The sequence below is a fragment of the Gopherus evgoodei genome, chromosome 3, assembly GCF_007399415.2.
Source record: "Gopherus evgoodei ecotype Sinaloan lineage chromosome 3, rGopEvg1_v1.p, whole genome shotgun sequence".
Lineage (NCBI taxonomy): Eukaryota > Metazoa > Chordata > Testudines > Testudinidae > Gopherus > Gopherus evgoodei.
Genome location: NC_044324.1, coordinates 7,734,578 through 7,742,897, shown reverse-complemented (window position 1 = coordinate 7,742,897; position 8,320 = coordinate 7,734,578). Strand labels below are relative to the sequence as shown.

The window sequence follows — 8,320 nt, the reverse complement described above, 5'->3', positions numbered from 1 at the left end:
TTGAGGATCTAGCAGCTTACTCTGTGGGAAGGAACTGGGAGGGGAGAGAGACTGCTTGGAGAATCTTCTGTTGGTGAACCAATGTCCTGTTTTTGATTATACTGTAATACCTACAAGCTCCAATCATAAACTGGTACCCTATTGCACTACACTACACAAAATAAAATGATGCTCTCTACCCCAAACAGCTTCCATTCTAACTACACAAAAGACAATAGGCGGAGGGAGCTCAAAGGAACAGTCCAATAGGTATCTTAGGACTCCAAAAGAGTTCTTTGACTACAACTACACTTTTCTAAAGTGCCTGACATGTTCTCATGCAGCCTGAATGAGGTGTCAGATGCCATGAAGTCCCACAAATTTCTCTTGCTACAGAATGGCAATGTTTTGAACATCTGCAGGTTCTGGCTATGTTTGTCCCAGGGTGCAATAGAACCTCATCGTTATGAACACCTTGAAAATTGAGGTTGTTTATAAATGAACAAAACATTATGGCAGTTCTTTTAAAGTTTGCAGTGGAACATTGACAACTGAGTGACACTTTACTATGTAGAAGAAAAATGCTTTAAATCATCTTAAATGAAACAGGTATAGAGTTCCTTACCTTGTCAAATCTTTTTTTGTGCCCTACCTTCAAGTGAACACAGTACTGTGCTGTATAGTATTTGCTTTTGGGGCACAGAAGGGGGGGTGTCTCTGCCTGATTGCGTACTTCTGGTTCCAAATGAGGTGTGTGGTTGACTGGTCAGTTCATAAGGCTAGTATTCATAACTGAGGTGCTACTGTATTAGAATGACAACGTCGATGTCATATCTTTTATTGGAAAAGCTTCGGTGGGTGAGAAAGATGCTTTGGGTTGTGGTACTTCTGTGCGGAGGTAATGCCTACCACTGCTGCAGTGAGTTTCATGCCATGGGGAGCAGTTGGTCTGAGGCCATTTCCCAGCCCCTCAGCACTGTGCTCTAGCAGGCGGCGCATGGATCTGCGACTCAATGGCTGCCTCATGAACAGCTCCCCGCACTGCGACGCTGGCTACCAGGACGGGTGGGGTGATGCCCTGTCCCCGTGCTATGCGCCACGCCAGGTGTCTGAGGGCTGTGGCGCAACGGGGGCCTTGCCCTCCCACGGCACAAAGATGGCGGCTGCTTGGCCGACGCTTTGGTCTCGCAGTCCCGTAACCCTCTGTGCTGCGCTCTAGCGGGGCCTGCGCCCAACTCGGCGGGAAGAGTCTGTGGGCGGTTGAGGAGGACTCGCAGCGACGTCGACGTCACGTAGACCTCCGGAAATCTATGGTGTGTCCTTAGGGATGCCCTGAAAGGCGCTCTAGGCGGGGAACTCTATAGTCGGACTCTCTAGCCCAGGCCTCCGGTTGACTCTATGGTTGCAGCCCGCCCACCTCGAGCGTCCCGGCCGGGCCTGCTGTGTTTACGATGCCGGCGGCGCCGGTTTCCTGAGGCGGAGACAGCGGCAGCGGTAAGAGCGGCGGCTCTTCCCTCGGGGTTCTCGCGGTGCGAGGAGGGCGGCGCGGCCTCTGGGCCTCTGAGGTAAGAGCGGACGCGACCGCGAATGGCTCAATCAGGGCGCGAGCGGGAAGGGCGGCGGACGCGATCGAATCAAGGAGCGCGAAAAAGGGGGGAAGGGACCAACTAGGAGACGCCGACGCGATGGACTCAGTTGCTGAGCGAGCGCGCGACAGCCTCGCGCCCAGGGGTTGGGGGAGGGGAGCTTGCGGCTCGCACAGGTCCCCTCCCCTGGGGGCGTGGGCGAGGCAGCTGCTCTGCCCCCGCCCCATCTCCCCTCACAGGCCGCCCCGCGGGGTACGAGCTCCGCACGGCTCATTGCCGTGATATTCCCCACGTCCCCGCCAGCAGAGCAGGGCGCGCCTGTCCTCCCCTCAGGCCTGCCCCAGGGTGGGGTGACGGGCCAGATGTCCCGATTGTATGGGGACAGCCCTGAGATGTGGGGCTTTGTCTTAGATAGGTGCCATTTTCCCCCCGCCCCCGTCCTGATTTTCACACTTGCTGTTTGCTCACCCCACCCTAGGGGCCCCCTGTCACCTCAACATACAGCTGTTGTGCCCTGTGTCCCCTCACGCCAGCCTTGTGATGCCCTGTGTCCCCTCACGCCAGCCTTGTGATGCCCTATGTTGCCTATAACATAGGTACACATCGCTCACCTCATGCCCTGTGTCCCCTCACGCCAGCCTTGTGATGCCCTGTGTTGCCTATAACATAGGTACGCATCGCTCGCCTCATGCCCTGTGTCCCCTCACGCCAGCCTTGTGATGCCCTGTGTTGCCTATAACATAGGTACGCATCGCTCGCCTCATGCCCTGTGTCCCCTCACGCCAGCCTTGTGATGCCCTGTGTCCCCTCACGCCAGCCTTGTGATGCCCTGTGTTGCCTATAACATAGGTACGCATCGCTCGCCTCATGCCCTGTGTCCCCTCACGCCAGCCTTGTGATGCCCTGTGTCCCCTCACGCCAGCCTTGTGATGCCCTGTGTTGCCTATAACATAGGTACGCATCGCTCGCCTCATGCCCTGTGTCCCCTCACGCCAGCCTTGTGATGCCCTGTGTCCCCTCACGCCAGCCTTGTGATGCCCTATGTTGCCTATAACATAGGTACACATCGCTCACCTCATGCCCTGTGTCCCCTCACGCCAGCCTTGTGATGCCCTGTGTTGCCTATAACATAGGTACGCATCGCTCGCCTCATGCCCTGTGTCCCCTCACGCCAGCCTTGTGATGCCCTGTGTTGCCTATAACATAGGTACGCATCGCTCGCCTCATGCCCTGTGTCCCCTCACGCCAGCCTTGTGATGCCCTGTGTCCCCTCACGCCAGCCTTGTGATGCCCTGTGTTGCCTATAACATAGGTACGCATCGCTCGCCTCATGCCCTGTGTCCCCTCACGCCAGCCTTGTGATGCCCTGTGTCCCCTCACGCCAGCCTTGTGATGCCCTGTGTTGCCTATAACATAGGTACGCATCGCTCGCCTCATGCCCTGTGTCCCCTCACGCCAGCCTTGTGATGCCCTGTGTCCCCTCACGCCAGCCTTGTGATGCCCTATGTTGCCTATAACATAGGTACACATCGCTCACCTCATGCCCTGTGTCCCCTCACGCCAGCCTTGTGATGCCCTGTGTTGCCTATAACATAGGTACGCATCGCTCGCCTCATGCCCTGTGTCCCCTCACGCCAGCCTTGTGATGCCCTGTGTTGCCTATAACATAGGTACGCATCGCTCGCCTCATGCCCTGTGTCCCCTCACGCCAGCCTTGTGATGCCCTGTGTCCCCTCACGCCAGCCTTGTGATGCCCTGTGTTGCCTATAACATAGGTACGCATCGCTCGCCTCATGCCCTGTGTCCCCTCACGCCAGCCTTGTGATGCCCTGTGTCCCCTCACGCCAGCCTTGTGATGCCCTGTGTTGCCTATAACATAGGTACGCATCGCTCGCCTCATGCCCTGTGTCCCCTCACGCCAGCCTTGTGATGCCCTGTGTCCCCTCACGCCAGCCTTGTGATGCCCTGTGTTGCCTATAACATAGGTACGCATCGCTCGCCTCATGCCCTGTGTCCCCTCACGCCAGCCTTGTGATGCCCTGTGTTGCCTATAACATAGGTACGCATCGCTCGCCTCATGCCCTGTGTCCCCTCACGCCAGCCTTGTGATGCCCTGTGTTGCCTATAACATAGGTACACATCGCTCACCTCATGCCCTGTGTCCCCTCACACCAGCTTTGTCATGTCCTGAATTGCCCATAATATACACATGTATTGCTGGTGTGTCACTCATGCCCTGTATCCCCTCCCTCCACCCTTATAAGCACTGTGTCACATAGTGCACATATGTGCTGCCCACATCTCTCTCACTCTGTGTCCCATCCCAGCATCCTGCGTTACCCATAATGTACGGATGTGCTGCCCACATGTCACCCACACCCTGCATCATCTCACACCAGCCTTTTGGGGCCCTATGTCACACCCAGCATATACCCACACCAACCATGTCTCACAAGTTTCCTGTATCCCTGCCTCAGGGTCCTGCATCATCTGCAATGCAAGCTTGCGCTGCCCATTTTTCCAGAATACTCTTCACACCCACCTTGTGGTGGCCTCATGTTGCCCCAGTGTAGACTCACTGGGCACAACATGTGTCCATATTCCTCCCTTGCACTAGCCAGAAGTGACTCCATATTACTCCTCAGCGTAGGCCTATGCTGGGCCAATCACGCACAGGACCCATATGTCCCCACAATGTCTTTAGTTGTTAGACATATCTTATGTACATGCCTTAATTTCACTGATGCTCTTTCTACGTGTTACTTTAGGATGCCGGCCAGAGGCCAGCATGTCAGCACATTCCCAGTATTTTCACCATGTTAACTCCGCTTTCATACAATGCAGGCCCGCACTGAGCCTTTTAGGGAGAATATCCTTTCTGAAACCCCAGTGTCCTCATCTGAAAGTATTAATTATACCTTATTTACTTGGAAGATAATAACAGGGAGAATTGGAGTCTCATACTTCGGAGATCAATTACATTAAGAGCATTACCAAGAAGAACCAATCAATGAATGTCTAATTGTGTAGGGCCAGTTCCTCCCCATATTATTTACTGATTTATATGAATTATTTGATGTCAAAGTAATTACATAACTTTTGTTGTCTAACAATAATGAATTCAATAGTCATTAAAAGTTCAGTTAATCAGTATTTAGTTTTCAGTGTGCTTTCTCTGTATGTTGTTAACACCAGGTTGAAGGGTGGGGGCACTTGTTAATACTCTGTTCTTTTAAATGTGAGTACTTTATGCTCGATGTAACATAACCTTTTTTGTGGATAAGCCTTAAATGTAGGTCTGTAGATAACTAATAAGAGAAATTAAGTATCAAGGAAACTTAAAATCCTCTTTCTGGGCCCACCTAAACATCTCTAGAAGAATTGGTCAATGTCTAGAGCAATATTTCTTATTTCTCTAAACCAGAATTCCTGTTGCTTTCAGATACATGGTGGGCTACTATTTAGAGATAAGGAAAATTACCCCTTTGTGGTTTGTGCAATTTACTTCTTGCACCAAACTTGACAATACCTTGATTATGGCCTTGGTTCTTTTATTATTCCCTTGAAGATGCTGTTCTCAGTGAGTGGTCCCCAGAGGTTTTGGTTGTCTCGTTGTTTTCTTGTGTTCCATCTGTCTATTTCATCCATCTGTTCTCTCTCATCTTCTGCTTAGATCTGTAAGCTCCTTAGGACAGAAATTGTCTCTGTTGTGTGTTTATACAGCACCTAGCACAATATGTCCAGTATCAGGAGGTAGCTGTGTTAGTCTGTATCCACAAAAACAACAAGGAATCTGGTGGCACCTGAAAGACTAACAGATTTATTTGGGCATAAGTTTCGTGGGTAAAACTGGATCTGAAGAAGTGCTGTTTTACCTACGAAAGCTTATGCCCATATAAATCCGTTAGTCTTTAAGGTGCCACCAGACTCTTTGTTGTTTTTGCACAAAATGTCCGTGAACCATACCCCTAGCCAATACTGTAATACAAATAAATTATAATTAATTGAAGACTGCTGGCTTGCATTTGCAAGGATATCCTGTCATATCGCACCCATCTTTTACTGATTTCAAGGAAACTGTAGATCAGCCTTCTTCTGGGTTCAAGTGCCTGTCACTGTCTGTTGGATGCCCGCTTTCTAAAGGCACCTAATATGCAAAATAAAATAAGACTTTGATTAACTGCCTTTGCTTATGAACTGTCAAGCTTATGGCTGGGACTTCAGGAATCTGTTTCCCTAAAACTTTCTTTACATATCTTCAATTTAAATTTGTAAAAGTTAAAGCTGCATAAAGTACCTCATTTATTTGTAGTTCATATACTTGACATACTTGAATTGTTTATGTAGAGTGACTTTGCATGTGCCTTACATTTTAAAAGAGCAGAAGAGCAAAGCAAAGCTTTTTTTTCTTGTTCTTTACCACCTATAAAAGTAATGCTTTATGCCTCTTTGCTTTAAAATATACCTTTTCAATTTCCTTAATTATTGACATTATGGAAGTGCCTTGCAGCCTAATTTGACACTTGTTACAAGCACTTTACAAACGTAGTAGGAGACAGTCCCTTCCCCAAAGAAGTTGCAGTCTAAACAGACAGGACAGACAAAAGGTAGAAGAAAGGACGTAATATTTATCCCCATTCTACAGATGGGGAGTTGTGGCAGGCAAAGTAACTTGCCCAAGGCACGTGGAAAGTCTGCAACATAGTGGAAATTGAACCCAGATCTTCTGAGTTCCAGTCTAGCACCTTAATCACAAGACTATCCTTACTTCTGTTTTAAACCCCCCCCCCAATTCATGTAAAATAAATTTCAATATATAAATGCATAAAGCAAAACGTATACATTAACTTTAGACTACACATAGAATGTACACTTTAATGGGCATGCTTTATCTTTTGATTTGTGGGCCTAAAAGTGTGAGCAAATATTTGGAAATCTATCTAGTCATCTGCCTTAGTTGTCATCTAGGTGCAGTGCAAAGGACTTATCGGTATTACTGAAAGATATATTAACATTCTCATGCCATGTTTCTAACTTGACTCCCCAATTACCTTACCAAAAAGATTAAACTTTTTGGAACATTGACTGATGACGCTGCTCTTGGTTTGTCAGGTTTGTTGCCGCTTGCCCATGGTCTCGGAGGTTGTAGAAGTTATAATCAAGGATCACTCAGAGAAATTATGTGGCGAGTGTTATACAGGAGGTCAGATGAGGATCATAAAGGTCCCTTCTTGTGTTACAATCTACTAATCTCTTTTCCTGAGCAATGTCTTTTGTCAAGTATCAGAAGGGTAGCCGTGTTAGTCTGGATCTGGAAAAGCAGCAAAGAATCCTGTGGCACCTTATAGACTAACAGACGTTTTGGAGATGCATCTGAGGAAGTGGGTATTCACCCACGAAAGCTCATGCTCCAAAACGTCTGTTAGTCTATAAGGTGCCACAGGATTCTTTGCTGCTTTTAATGTCTTTTGTGTAATTGATAGGGTAAAAAGACTATAAGTAGGAAAGCACTTTCTCTGCCTTAGACTTATTATTCTTACTTGTTGAGGGATTTGCTAAACACTTTCTTAACAACAGTAAATAGCATACTTCATGTTATAGATTTCTGGGAATTAATAACAAGTAGGTCTCTAAAGAAAAATTTGCTTCCCGCAAATTGGTATATTAGCATAATGAGATATTTATTTTAAAAAGGCTTTAATTTTCTCCAGTGGTCCTATGGATTTTATTTTCAGGAAGAATAAAATGTTTTCAGAGTAATAGCATAGTTTACTGGAGTTGTCAAGGTTTGGGAGAGGTTTTTTTGAGTGTTTAATTTCTTGGCTGACTTTTAACTATGCCTGTTAAGGACCTGAGTATTCAGAGTGTTGAGCACTAGAGAGCTGCTGAGCAACCTTAACTTTCTTCTTTCAGGATTGAGCTCTGAGAGTTTTTCTCCCAGCAGAAAAGTCTTGTGTTGGAGATACACTCACAACAGATCAAAAAAACTTGAGTTGGTGCATGCTAAATTGCTGTCCCTCTGTCTTATGATTTGATGTCAGTAGAATCCGTCTGTTTAATTACAGCTAATTAACACACACATCTTTTCATGGATGTATCTTTTCTACGTTTCTGTCAGAAATTATACGTTGTCTGTGAATTAATAGCAAGATAAACATATTAGGAAAATAGCTACTATATATGCACAGTATCTTAACTGTACACGTGCAACAACTTAGTATTTTAACATTCAATAAATAGGCTACCTTTTTAAAATTTGAGACTAGAGATCATTTTTCTGTAAGGGCCATATTCTAGTTTATTTTTTAACTTGTGTGCTAGTCTCCTTACTACAACTCAAAGTTCCAAGGAAATTTCAGATTTTGCTGAATGGTCATTCAAACTGAGGAATCTGGTTAGTTGAGTGGAATGCTTATTAGTGATCCTCAGGTTCAAGGTTATAAATTAAACCTGCCTACAGTCAGCTGTAAAGCACCATCTATGCTGAAAATGAAATAGTGTTTGCGAGCAGAATAGTTTTTTTTAGTGATATGACTGGCCTATGTGAAGATTGTCAGACTGTTAGAAATCAGTTTAAAAGACTGGCCTTTCATAGCAGATATATTCAGCACAGTGCTTAGAATGCTGAGTCCTTACATTTAGACTGTAAAGGTCCTTCAGGCTGGTACGTGTGGTTTTTAATTTTTCTGTAAAACACCATTCCCACCTACAGTGCTATAGAAATGATAAATAAATTTGAAGTATTGGGAGACCCA

At 46.8% G+C, this 8,320-nt stretch overlaps 1 protein-coding gene across 4 annotated transcripts in view; it reads left to right on the top strand.

The window, feature by feature from the left end:
* The first annotated feature begins 580 nt into the window (after positions 1-580).
* Positions 581-8,320, top strand: part of ATF1 (activating transcription factor 1) — a 32,478-nt gene continuing 24,738 nt past the window's right edge. For 2 of the 4 annotated variants that reach the window (XM_030554899.1, XM_030554897.1), the window contains exon 1: positions 592-1,544. The gene's annotated coding sequence lies outside the window, so the exon portion shown is untranslated. Of the gene's footprint in view, positions 1,545-8,320 lie in introns of all 4 variants that reach the window. The other 2 variants (XM_030554900.1, XM_030554898.1) reach the window with 2 other exon arrangements.